Here is a 14088-nt window from a genome sequence, read left to right as displayed (position 1 = left end):
GAACGACCGTGAGGGTAACTTCGCGCCGTTGCGCTACAAGCGGCTCGCTAAATTGCACAAAACCTTGCGAACTAACACGCCGCAAAAAAACAAATCGCATATTCGCGGCTTCCGAATTCGATCTCGCACAAGTTCGTGCCCCGCGAATGCCGCGAAATTGCAGAAAAACGAGTTTTGCAAAACTGAAAGCACTCAGCAGGTGCAAAAGTTCAAACTCATCATTAGTAACCATTCCCTGTAGTGCTTCCTGACTGGGGCCCCTCCAGAGTTCAGTTGCTAGTTGCAACATTTGTATGACCCTGCTCTGACCCTCACAGCAGGCTCATAGAATAGCTAGAAGTAGGCCACAAAGGTCCTGGAAAAAAAAATTGCACTGCAACAGAAAGCAAATTACAGATAAGGAAGCAGGTGCCTGACTGGAATTTTAAAACAGTGACACATTAATAAACCAACCCCAAATTAATTCATGTCAGTTGAAGCAGGGCAGGTGTGCTTGCTTTCCCCCCCCCATAATCTACAGTGATGATGAACCAGAGGTGGCATTGATGTACCAGAGGGTGGCATGGGTGAAACAGAGGGTGGCAGTGGTGAAACAGAGGGTGCTGGGAACCTGTGATGATGAACCAGACGTAGAACCAACATAGTCGCGACCGTTGCGAGCCGACAAGTAAGTTCGCAATTGCGAACTGGTACAAAACCCTCGCGAACTGGCAGAAACCCTTGCGAACACACAAAAAAATCGGCAAATTCGTGAGAATTCGCGGATTTTGCGGATTGCGAGTTCGCAAATACGCAAATTCGCGAAGGCCAGATTCGCAAAATTCGCCCATGCCTAATACTTGACAACATATTGCTAAGCGGAAACAAAGTCCATAACACGCAGATAGAACAGACGAGTTCCCCCCAAACAGGGATTTAAGATGGTGAACCTGAAAAGTCATCGATTAAACTGATCTTTGAGCCTGAATATTAAACTAAGGGCAAATTGGATTCTTTAAACAGGTAAACCTAATGAGATTGTTTAAGGCGATACCAAGGCTGCAAAATATCACAACAGCAGATCTCTTGACAGTTGAGTTCTTGCAAATAGAAAATATATTGGGAAAAGAGGTTACTTTAACAACTTGGTCCTCAAAGGAATTAACAGCTCTGATTTTCTCAGAAAGAGCACATTTTGATGCTTGGGGCATTTCTCTATCTTATCCAAAAAAAACAAAATATCCGTATCCACTTTTAACGGATATAATGAGCCTGATTACATCTGGAAAGGAGATTCATCCAACTACATGTTTGAGGGGGGCAGAAGCACTACTCCTGAAAATACATATCTGGCAAATAAGACACTGGAGAAAAATAATCCAAACCGAGCTCGAATAACTGAAGTGCCAGAAGAATTTCACGATTGGTCATGGGTGCCCCATTTCTTGAGTCATAAACGATCCTGATGAATCTAACGATTCTAATGGTTAAATCCACCAATGTATACCCAGGCACGCCTAAGGTAACAAAATAGGAATCTGCTCATGGAACATCCATGGGTTCAAGGAAATGGGACAAGACCCTGAGACGCAAGCTTGTCTACAAAGCTTTGACATTATATTGTTACAGGAAACCTAGAATCTGACTTCTAAATCCATTAGTGGATATGTGGAATTTCATGTTTTGGCAGAACAATTTTACAAATATGGGCATCCTAGGGGTGGGTTGTCTACCTATTTAATAGAAAAATTAGCTGTCATACGGAAGAACTTGACACCCGTGAAAAGTGGAAACAGGTTGTGAAATTGAAAAGCAACAACTTAGTAAATAAAATGCCCTGGCAGATTCTGTTTTTACCTATACATATCCACCCCAGCAAAAAGTTGAAAAAGGAAAAACTGGTATGCCTGATTAACCTAATCAAGGTTTTGTAGAAAAGCCATCAAAATAGTGAGATGATAATACCTGGTGATTTTAATTCCAACTTAATAGGCAGCAAGATAAATAAGAGAATGTGTTAAACCGAGCTGGCGGCTAACGAACTGAAAAACGATCTGGACACTTTGGGATTACATAAACTGTAAAATGAAGGGAGATCAACCAGCAAGGATGACCTTTCTAAGTGGGAGGAATCAATCAACCAATCAACCATTGACTAGACCATGGTCAGTAATGAACTACACATTACATTTGACTCGTTTTATATAAAATCCCGCCCGGATAGTGACCATTTGCCGCAAGTTTTGACCATCAACGCAAAACTGTCCCAGAAAGAGAAAATAACTGTATTGACAGAAATCCCGGTAATATACAATCTGAAGAAACTAAAATGGAGCAGTACAAATGTCTCAAAAATAATGACTGCTGTGCATAAATACATAATCGATGGTGGGTCACAGTGTACCAAGTCACCAGAAGATAGTTGGGAATTTTTGTGTAAGTTTCTTCAAAACAAATTTCAGGTTCTCCCTGGACATCATGGTACACAAAGTACAACTTATGAACCATGGTTCAATATATGTGTAACCTAAAAAGGGAAATCACTAGGGAATCGAGAAAAGCAGTTTTGGCCATAAGATTCGGAAATCCAATAACAAACAACGATATTAGAGACATGAGGAAGAACTATAGAGAGAGGTGTAGAGTGGCAAAAAAGGAACTTATGGAAAAACTCTTGGAAAAATTACTCTGGGCCAGCAAATTGCCAATAGTTGTGAATTTTGCGGCATAATAAATAAGTTAACAAAGGTAACGGGAAAGTCTCAAAAAGCAGGAATAAGTGAGAAGATATGGGAGCAACACATCCAAAATGTATACAATATTACGAACCACAAAATGATAACGAATTTGGAACCATACAAAATTTGACATCAGCCCCATTTCCTGGAAAATAGTGCAACCTGAAGAAATCATAGTCCATCACGATAAAGTTCAAATCGCAGACAAGTCACAGGAACCAAATCATAATGCCTCAAACATCTTAATTAACACAAACCAATTAAAAGATATAATAAAAAAACTTGAAAACAGAGGGAGCGGCAGGACCTAATGGGCTTCCAAACGCAATCTTTAAACATGATGCGGAATTTTGGGCAAATTTTCTTACTCCACTCTTCAATTACCTGTATTCTCAAAACAAGATCATTAAATCTTGGAGAGGGAGCATATTTCATCCAATATATAAAAATGGTAATCGAAAGGAGCCTGGAAATTACAGGCTTATAGCCCTGGCGGATGTTGATGCAAAACTATATTATTCCTGTTTATTATTACACTTACAGGGATGGATGGAAGAGAAAAGTATAATATCCAAATATCAAACCGGTTTTAGACAAGGAATGGACAAGGACCTGGTAGCAATAGCACTCCTTACGGAAAAAGCAATTTTAAAGAAATCAGGTCTATTTGTATGTTATATCAATTTAAAATCGGCTTTCGATAGAGTCCCACATGAACGACTATGGACAAAATTGAAAGGTTGCGGTGTACCAAAACAACGAATTAATTCCATAGTAGCCCTCCATCATGAAACCTGGGCCCAGGTAAAGCTGAAGGATGGTAGCATAGCATCATCTAAGATCGATATAAAAAATGGCTTGAAACAGGAGTGTGTTTTGGCCCCAAGCCTTTTTAACTTGTACCTTGCTGATTTGCACACCCACTTGTCAAAAGTAAACAGCCATACTCCGAAATTGGGAGAGGACCACATTCAGTATCTGCAATATGGAGATGGCATAGTGGTCCTTAGCCAAACCCCCTTTGGCTTCCAAAGAGTCATTGATTACCTAACCAACTACTTTGACCTTCAGGGGCTGAAGATAAATATGAAAAAAACAAAGGTGCTGCGATTAGTAGGCCCAAGACTCTAAAAATTCAAGTGGTCAGCCAAGGGTAAAGACATAGAGGAAATTGGCACCTACAAGTACCTGGGCATTAATTTAGGGACTTGTATGTCCTTTACTGATCAAAAAGTGCAATAAGAGCAAAGGCACAAAGCTTAATTTTTGCATACAAACAGCTACAAATGAAATTAAATTGCCCGTCTTATAGCCATCTTTTAAAAACAATGGCAGCCCAATTACTTCCAGCACTGGCATACGGTTTGAAAATATGGCACTGTCAGGAATTTGGAATTTTAAATGGTTTACAAACAAAAGTGCGTAAAGCAGTTTTTAACCTCCCTAGAGTAGTGTCACCAGCATAGATTCGTCTGGAATTTGTTTCTAAAGAAGAAGTATATGCTGTATCGGTTTGGAGTATATGAAACCAAGGATTTGCAACCAAGTCTTAACACAACTTGTAGACTATGTGAATATCAGTTCAGTTCATTAAGTCTTTATTGCGATTATTCATCATAAACGACAAGAGTTTCCAGAATAAAACAATAACCAAATTCCATCCATTAAATTACATCATCATACTCTAAATCTAAAACCTAGGCTATATCTCAATAACAATAATTAATAAGTTAATATATGAATAAATACATATTAAAAGCAAATCTTAAAAAAAGGATTAAATATATAAATCTGCAAAAAGGATTAAGAATAATCAAACTCTGCCCACTGCTAAAGAGTACTATATTTAATCGTTAACCTTACTAGTTTGCTCCACCCGTTTTATTACGGAAGACTCACGCCCAGCTCAAGAACTTTGATACACCAATTACGACAAGGTTTGTAGTATCTGATTTCAGTATTCTCTTAGCAACCATTGCCGATCTTGTATTCAGAGTCACGCATACTGGTTTCAACCAGATGTTCCTCAGCTGTTGGTAGGCAGGGCAGGCAAATAAAAAAATGATCAATACTTTCAATAAGATCATGACAAAATACGTACTTATCGCTACTTGCAGAATTCCATTTGCATGTCAACCAGCGTAGGGGCAAAGTACCTATCCTAAACTGGTGGTACAATTTGTGATCATGAGGCTTCATAATAGGATCCCAATATCCTTCCAAGAGAGTTTCATCCTTTAGTTCGAGGAAATCCCTTGACAGTGACTGGGAGACATGGGAGGAAAATCTCTTAATTTTGACAACCTCCCAGTAAACTGCTCTAAAGGACTTTTTCAAGGGGAATTCTGCAATATCTGGGTTTTCCCATAGGTTCTTCATCCCCATTTCAACCAGCAGAGACCTTATTGCAGACAACCATGGGATCTTATGTGAGCGACTCATCCCCCTCACTTACAATATAGCCTTAGCATACAAGGAACATTCCGGGGTGGTCCAAAGGCGCCTCCAGGAAGCAAGTGGTCTGTAGCGCACTACATCTACAAGTGTGTGACATCCAAGATCAAGAAACAGTCGTAAAAGGGAGGACGATTGCGGCAAACCTATTAACAATCTCATAAACTTATTTTTGGCTGATGAAAGAGGAGATAGATTACTAAGGGCTAGATGTAGGTAAATCTTTATTACCAATTCAAAAATACCGAATTTTACCGATTCGGTATTTTAGAATCAGTAAATTAGATGTAGGTAAAAATTCTGTATTTTTTACCGAATCGGTAAGATTCGGTAATTACCGAATCGGTATTTACCGATTCGGTATTTGCCATTGATTCCTATGGGCCTGGAGGCCCATAGGATTGAATGTCAATTACCAAATCAGTATTTACCGATTCGGTAAACACCGAAAAATTCAAGGGTGGCAGGGTGCCACTTTGACACGCTGTTGCACCCCTGATTAATGCTTGATTAAGGGCATGTATGTGTGCCACATGGCACAGGTGTAAATGCACATATTTGCATTTATATAGAAATTCGTTACTTACCACCAACTAACAGTTGGAGGTAAATAACGAATCCTTAAAGCCCTATAGCACTGTTTAATGTGCTAGATACATGTCAAAATACACATTCGGTAATTTTACCAAATCGGTTATTTTACCGAATCAGTAATTTTACTGATTCTGTAAATTTACCGATTCGGTAAAATTACTGATTCGGTAAAATTACCGAATCTGTATTTTGACTTGCCCTACATCTCAGTATCCAAATACCGATCGGTAACAGCCGAAAATCAGATTTTTCGGCCGTTACCAACCGGTATTTGGATACCTACATCTAGCCCCTAAATCCCCAGATTTCAGCACCATACAGTATAGCTGGGCTAATATTTGTATTTATCTTCATTATAGGTGCTATAGGTTTGGTTAAAGACAGCCTGTGCTCCTTAACCAGAGCACCAGCCAGCTGGGCATGCTTTAGGGCTAGCATTTCAACTTGGGGCTTCCAACTTAATGTGTCATTAAATGAAACACCCAAGTAGGTGAAGACATCTGTTTGCACCACTAAGGCGCCATCCATATAAACACTCGCCTTAACTGGCTTGGACCTATGGAGCACCATGAACTTTGTCTTCCTTACATTGACCACTAGCTCATGTTTACGGCAAAACACCTCAAAGCGAGACAGTGCCAACTGTAGGCCCTGTCTCGTTTTGGATATGAGCAGGGTGTCGTCCGCGAACATGAGCAGTGGTACTTTCATGCCAGCTAAAATTGGGGCATCAGTTGGATGATTCTCAAAGTACTGAACCACCCTGTTTATAAATAGGGAAGACAGGGTGGGAGCCAGCACGCACCCCTGGCGAACCCCTTTGCTGACCTTAAACCTTTCTGTAGTTACACCTGGTTTGCCCCAACAAACCTGCGCATATGTATGTTTGTGTAGTTTAACCAAAATAGCAACCAAACAGTGAAGCATCCCTATTTTCAATAATGCTGTCCACAGTTTCTCCCTTGGGGTGAGATTGAATGCGGATTTTAAATCCACAAACGCCGCAAAGAGCAAACCCCCCCTAAAATCAAATCCTTCCAGTAGATTAACACAAATCTAATGGTCTGGTCAAGAGTCCCTACGTGAGACCGAACCCCTGCCTGTAACGGTGTTAAAATATCTCCTACAGTTATCCATCCCTGGATCCTCCCCAGCACTAATCTTGCCACAATCTTTTGGGCAGCGTCGATTAGACTAATCGGTCGATAGTTTATAGGTGCAGAGCGACCCCCTTCTTATAGATTGGAATGATCTCTGAACCCAACCAAGATGCTGGGAGCGGGGCACCACTTACTATTGCATTTGCTAGTAGATTTAAGTAGGGAACCATAAGTCGTGATTTTCTTTGAACAAATCTGCAGGGATGCAGTCTGGCCCTGGGGCCTTACCACTGGGTACTAATTTCAATACAGACTCCACCTCTCTGCAAGTAAACTTCAATGGTTCCACAGATAAGCTAAGAGGGACAGTCTCATCACTAATATTTGATGCCCTAAACTGAGCTTCAAAAACGTCACCCATTATACGGGTTCAACATGGTTACATGGGATCTGTTGCTGAGGATTATTCCCCCATTTGAGTGAATGCCAGAACTCGGTCATGTTTCTCCCATGACATGCCTGCAGCAAGTCCTTCCATCTTTCTTCATCCCACTCTCTTTTGGCTTGTCTCTGCAAGGCTTTACAGTTGGCTCTACATTGTTTGATATCGCCCTGTGACCTCATCCTAATGGCTACCACAAGAGCTTTGTATGCCGATCTACAGGTACTATTATACCATGAACTTATCTTAGGAGGGTGACTCTTATTACAAGGGCTATTCTTAATAAAAAACGTTATCAAACCCGTAAAGAGATCATTATGAACAATCAATAGAGTTGAATTTAACTCCTCCTGAGACTTACAGTCAGATAATAATGTCAGGGATCTTGAAACCAAGACCCATATCTGCTTAGCCTGACTTTCATTATTGGATACCCTAGCCCACCAAACCCTTCTTTGGTCATTTGCAATTTTTACTGTTTCCTGTATTGTATCGCCTTCCCTCTGCAGAGGATTACAAACACTTTTATCCTTAATTTTTAGGACTAGGGGTTTGTGATCACTCTCTGGCCTCATCTGGACCTCCATATCTAAAACTGATGGCCATAATTCCACACTGACAAGAATGCAGTCTATACGACTACCTGTTCTTCCATTGTCAAATCTTTTTTCTCCATCACTATCAGACCGTGTCCTCCCGTTAATCGCCCTCAGACCTCTTACCAAACAAAGCCCCTTCAGCTGAAGAGCGGCCTCAAACCATTTCCTTATTGGTTGGATCTACAGCTGTTGAATGCCCCGTATTGCATCCACCTCTTCACTCAACCTTCCATCTTCGTGATCTAAAGGTTCAAAACAATTATTAAAGTCCCCGGCTATAATCAGACTACTCGTGTTCGTATCGGAAATCAGGTGTCTTTCAAGGGTTGTAATTACATTAGAACTCCTGCCACCCGGTTGACCCCGCGAATAGACATTGTATATGGATATCATAATGAATCACTATGCCACGCGATGTGTGTCTGTGCCACTTTCAGCGAAGCAAGAAGAACATTTCTAAAACCAATTTTAAAAGTCCTTAACATTCATACTTGTAGACAGATTATTATTCGCTGGGCAGGGGGGGGGTCATCAAATATTCTTATTTGTCGAGGGGTAAAGTTTTTAACTTTGATTGACACACTCTTAAGAAAAGCAGATTTTGAACCTGTGAACTTGGCTATTAATGAGGTGGAAAACCCTGCACATACCCAGTCATAATGATGTACTTTATTGTGAACCTCCGAATATGGTTTTTAATGAGTTGGAATTTTTTTAACTCACATTTGAACCTGTAAACAGGGTTAATAATGAGTAGGATAAAAAAGATGTTTGTGCATATTCTGACATAATCATGCACTTTATCGTGAATTTGTTTTAACTTTACATTTGAATTATTTTAGTGTTTTATTTTATGGTTGTAAAAAACAAATAAAGTATTTTTTCTTTCTGTATTGCATAAGATGAGAGATCCAGGGAGGGAAGTTTGCTCTTTCATTATGTGGTCTTGGATTTTGAAATGCTCTTTCCTTGTGAGGCCAAACCCATCACAGTTCACCTTTCTCTTAGGAAGACCCTGAAGACTTCCTTTCCTATTGCTTCACTGTGAATCTCTTTTTATTTTCTAGTGCCAAGAGGCCATCACAGATGTAAGCTGCACTCTACAGATGGTTCCCATTGCATTGTCAGATGTTTCATCACAGGTGATTCGAATTAATAGAGTCAAGATGTAGCGGTCAGAAATGAGCAGCACAGGATGAACCGAGAATCCTCCTGGATGCCCTCAGGTCTTTCCATATAAGGCATCTAGGGCACATCAGAGACATAGTAAGCAGTTCTCAAGGGGCACACTCCTCTCCTGGGAGAATGCAGGACCCCAGTCTGTGCACTGGATTCAGTATCAGCGCCAGAATACCCGCTGGGTGAGTTGGGCGCTATACAAATACACATATCATCACACATACAGCAGAACCCATGCCCTTGGTCACGGCCCATTCTGCAGGTCTTGTACCCCAGGGGCACTGACTGACCCTCACCTCTGTGGCAGGACACAGCAGTACTCACACCCTCTGGTATGGCTCTTTGTGCCGGTCTTGTTCCCCGGGAGGCACCGGCTGACCCTCACCTCTGTGGGGGTCTTAGGAGTACTCACACCCTCAGGTACGGCCCTTTGTGCAGGTCTTGTGCCCGAGGGGCACTGGTTTACCCCTCTTCTGTGAAGGACACAGCAGTACTCATGCCCTCATCCACGGTCCTGTGTGCAGGCCTTGCACCCCCAGGGCACGGCTGACCCGCTAGGATGGCCTCATCGAGGGAAGCTTGACCCCGAGAGCTCTTTCTGCTCCATTGAAAGTTTTGTGACTCCTAACCAAACACACCAGATTTTACAAAGGATGCACCATAACAAGGGGGGGCTTGAGAGGGACAGGGGGAAGCAGCTATGACCATCAATAAACTCATGAAGGACGCTGTCATGGAGATAGGCTTTGCCTTTACACTGTGTTAAGTTAGCATGAGTTTGTTAGAAGTTTAAACACCATTTTTCCTCTCTGCTGCTTTTGCACACGGCACAGAGTATTTTAATTGTTTAGAGTCTAGCAGAATATTTTGCTTCACACGAGAATAATATGTTTTCAGCCTTGCATGGTAAGCTATGTTTGATTTTCTTTGTACCACTTTCTTTCTGTGTCGTTATGGCTGGCGTTGACATACCGCAGCATAGTTGCATTGCGGTGCGCAAACATTTGCAGGCTTATAACGTCCCTGTGGATGTCATGGCAGTTATCATGGTGGTGAGTGCGGAAGTGGATTACCCAGTGGAGATTTTTCACTCGTGGGCGACCTTCCCAGCTGTGAACGCGAATTCTGGTGTGTTCGACACGTACACTCCCACAGCCGCGCCACAGGAATATATTCCATATAGAACACTTTACTGGCAACGAGATTAGGTCCTTTGTCCATTCCAGGCGCTACTTGGCCAGTTTTGGCTGGATTTACACCGCATCCTCGACATGGAGCGGTTGCCGTTGCAGATTTACGACTGTTACATACAGTCGCTATTAGTGTAATTAGGTCGTTAGTACAATATATTACCCACAACCTCCCGGGCGGGGCCCCGAGTGCTGCGGCACTTCCAGCCGGACATGGCGGGATGAAGCTTAGTCCTGTGATGATAAACGCAGTAATGGGCAAGCGCCCCCAGAATAAGGATGATTTTCCTTTCTGGCTTGCCGAGAACTTTGACCAGCTGGAAGCAGTATTTCCTAACACGACTCCTGTTGAAAAACACAGGATTCTAACAATTAGTTTGCCTAAAGACTTGATTCCTGAGGCGGGTGACTGTGAGTCTTGGGGTAAGATCTTTGCGGCAGTGTATAGGAGGTGCTTCGGCACTCCGTCAATGACTGTCCTTCCGGCGGTCATTAAACGTGTTCAAGATGAGCATGGACCTGAAGCAGCGGTTGAATTGGGTATGCGCCTATGTGGCAGTTTTGACGTAGTTTCTGATCTCGTACTTGCGAATGTCAAGGGAGATGCAGTAAGCTTTCAGGTGTCTAATGCTTTGCTGGCGGTTCCGGATGCCGATAAACCCCGACGGTTACCAAGAATTATTGTGGCGGCTTACAAAACCGTGGGCTGCATTAGTTTGGGTGTCAAGCCATTCTCTGTTAAGGAGAAAAAGCAACCCCAAGGGCCGAATTCAGAAACGGACGAACAGCCCAAGGCTAAAAGGCAAAATTGGCCAAAAAAACAAAAACAGGGTAAACAACAACAACAGAAACAGGAGTCCCGTCCTGCATCTCCAGGGCCTGCGTCTACAGAACGTGTTTATGACTAGCACGACGAGAAAATCACCTGATCGTTTTCAGGTTTCTGAACAACGCTCTCCTCGTTCTTTTCAGGAATCATCGGCCTCATCAACCGGTGGTGGAGGAGGTGGCAGAGGTAGGGGTGGCCAGCAGGGACGCAACCAGCCCTGCCCGAAAGACGGTAAAGGCAAGCAGGACGATTCTACACAGAAAAGACCCCAGTTTCAGAAAAAGAAAGTTGCCACTTTAACAGCGGGATATGCCACAGATAGTGAGAACGCAGCTTCAGAATCTGACATGGGCTCTGACCTTGCAAGACAGCGCGCCGGAGATTACCATTGTGCGAGAGGCCCTTCGTCCACTACTGAAGGAGACAGCGACTGATCGATATGTTGTTGTGGAGACTGCAGATACTAGAGTAGCTCCCCCTGACAGACTTTATGAAATAATCCTTTTAATTGAAGGTGACATACAACGTACCATAAAAAGGTTATTTTGGGAAAATCTTACATCTACCTATGACATTTTGTTAGCGGAGGCTAATAGGCCCCACCTTTTGTTCTAGCGGCTCCAAGAGGGGAGTAGGTGATCCTCCCTAGTTTCGCGCACACAGTCTCAAAGGAGCATGCGCAGAATTTTGCAGAATAGTGGGCTAAAGCCCTTGCGCAGGCTCTGTACCGTACACACAGGCTGGGATAAATTTTCTCCACGACACGAGATTCCCTTATGGTCTATGCCACAGCCTCAACCTCAATATCCCATCCGACGTGAAGCTAAGGCTTCTGTTGCATAAATCCTTGAAAATTTGGAATATCAAGGTGTAATTGAAACTTGTGTGTAACCGATGAATAACCGCTTTTTACTGTGACCAATCCAGACAGCTCGTACCGTTTGGTATTGGATTACCGGCATTTGAACTCGCATTGCCATACCTGCGCAGTACAGAATACCCACGGCTCTGCTTTAGTGGATAGTCTCGTGTGAAAATGGTTTAAAACCATGCTTGACATATCCAACGTTATTTTTACCCACAATTTGGACGGACTGAGTTCTCAGTGGATCAGTTTTACCTGTGGCGGCAAACAACGCCAATATACACGTTTACCTATGGGCTATAAGAATAGTCCAGGTGTGTTTGCTGCCCGTATTGTCTCTCTCTTGGAAAGAGTTGACCCAGATGAGTGTTCGTATGTGGATGACATCTATCTCACTGACGATGAAATTTGGGCACATCTGTGTCGCATTGACCGCATAATTTGATGCTTTGCGGACTTCGGTGACAAATTTAACTTTGCAAAGTCTCACATTGCAGAGTACACAGTGTTGTTCCTGGGCTACAAACTCAACAATGAAGGTCGAGGATTGGCTCCTCACTTCTTGAAGAAATGGGCACAGCTGCGCGCTCCTACAACTCTGAAAAACGTAGTCTTTGCTGGGATTTTTAATTTCGGGCGTACTTATATTCCCGAATATGCCCAGCTTATCAAGCCTTTGTATGCTTTGATACAACCTACTTTTACCAAATCTTGCTGGCTGCCGGAACATTCAGCCATTTTGCAATCTTTGCAGGCTGATCTTCTAGAATCTAAATTCTATGTCAGGACCGGAGGCTTCAGATTATGCTATATCTTCCTTCGCTTTATTAACATAAAGACTCCACAGCAGCTTAGGAAAAGATATAATAAGAACAAAAAATGCTTTAAACATTAAGCATTGACGTAATGTTCAACGAATCAAACAACAACTCCCAAGAGTCTCCTTGCATAACAATAGTCCATAGTCCTTCCACACTGTCCATCATCACTATATAACCGGACTTCTCATCATCTTCCTCCTCTTTCTTCGCTGCTCCCGCAGCCAGATAAGTGCTTTCCTATATTTTTTTCCTTTGTCATTGCGATTGATTGTCTTGTGTACGATCATTTGGGGGACTCATTGCATGGTTTATTCCCTTCCAGAGTCCCCAGTTGCGGGAACGTTCTTCGTTCCTACGCGACTTTGTTCCCACTTGTGTGCGGTGTGTACTTAGACCGCAAGGGGGCGGCCTGTCGTCTCGCCGACCCTTCGGCGCGTCTCCGCAGTGCCGGGGGCCGCGCCGTGGAGTCTGCTTGCGCAGGAGCCAGCCCTCGCATACCCCTCTGACACCTGGTGACCCGGGTCTGTAATTTACCCACTTTTGACGCCCGCTGGGGTCTGTATAGCGGCTCTGACCGCGTGAATCACCTTCGGGTGGCCTTTGTGCACCTCTTTGCCCGAGTGTGGCCTAGCGCGCTTGAGGGGTACGTAGACCCGGTCCCGGCGAGGAGGGTCTGCGCGCTTGGGGGTTGGTGCAGCCCACCTGCCACGTCAGTTGGCCCAAAACGTGATCGCAGCCGCTTGGCCTGCCCACATTCGAGAACTTTCTCGGTTGCCGCCCTCTTGGGTGCCCCGCATTTGCCCTTGGTTCCGAGATGGAGGGGGAATACGAAGAAGAACCCTGCCCCTATCTGCAGGATGACGAGTTTTATCAGGCGGTGGACAATTCCATCTATCGCTGCGTGACGGAGGTGGTAGGGCCCATGGAGGACCGTCTTTCCGCCCGCATCGTGGAAGAGTGCGCGAAGCTGGCAGCGGCGCACGTGCCCCCGTCCCCCGAACTCCCGGGGACGTCCGGCGGGTTGCCACCCGCCCCGAAGAGGCCTTGTAAGGAGGGGCCATCATCGGAGGCCCAAGGCGTGGACAGGGGCGCTTTCGAGCGTCTTCGTGACGCCTTCCTGGCTAAAGCGACAGCGGTGCCCCCTGCACCCTTGGTGGACCCTAGTACTTCGGGCGACGTGACTACGGCGCCCGCCTCCCCGATCTACGACTCTCCGGACACGGATGACGACGGGGAGTCGACCCGCTCTTGGCTCCCGGCGCCTTCGGCCAAGGAGATGCCCCGGGATGAGTCGGGCA

This window comes from Lissotriton vulgaris, unplaced genomic scaffold, assembly GCF_964263255.1.
Source record: "Lissotriton vulgaris unplaced genomic scaffold, aLisVul1.2 SCAFFOLD_3426, whole genome shotgun sequence".
Taxonomy (NCBI): domain Eukaryota; kingdom Metazoa; phylum Chordata; class Amphibia; order Caudata; family Salamandridae; genus Lissotriton; species Lissotriton vulgaris.
This window is presented reverse-complemented; position numbering follows the sequence as displayed.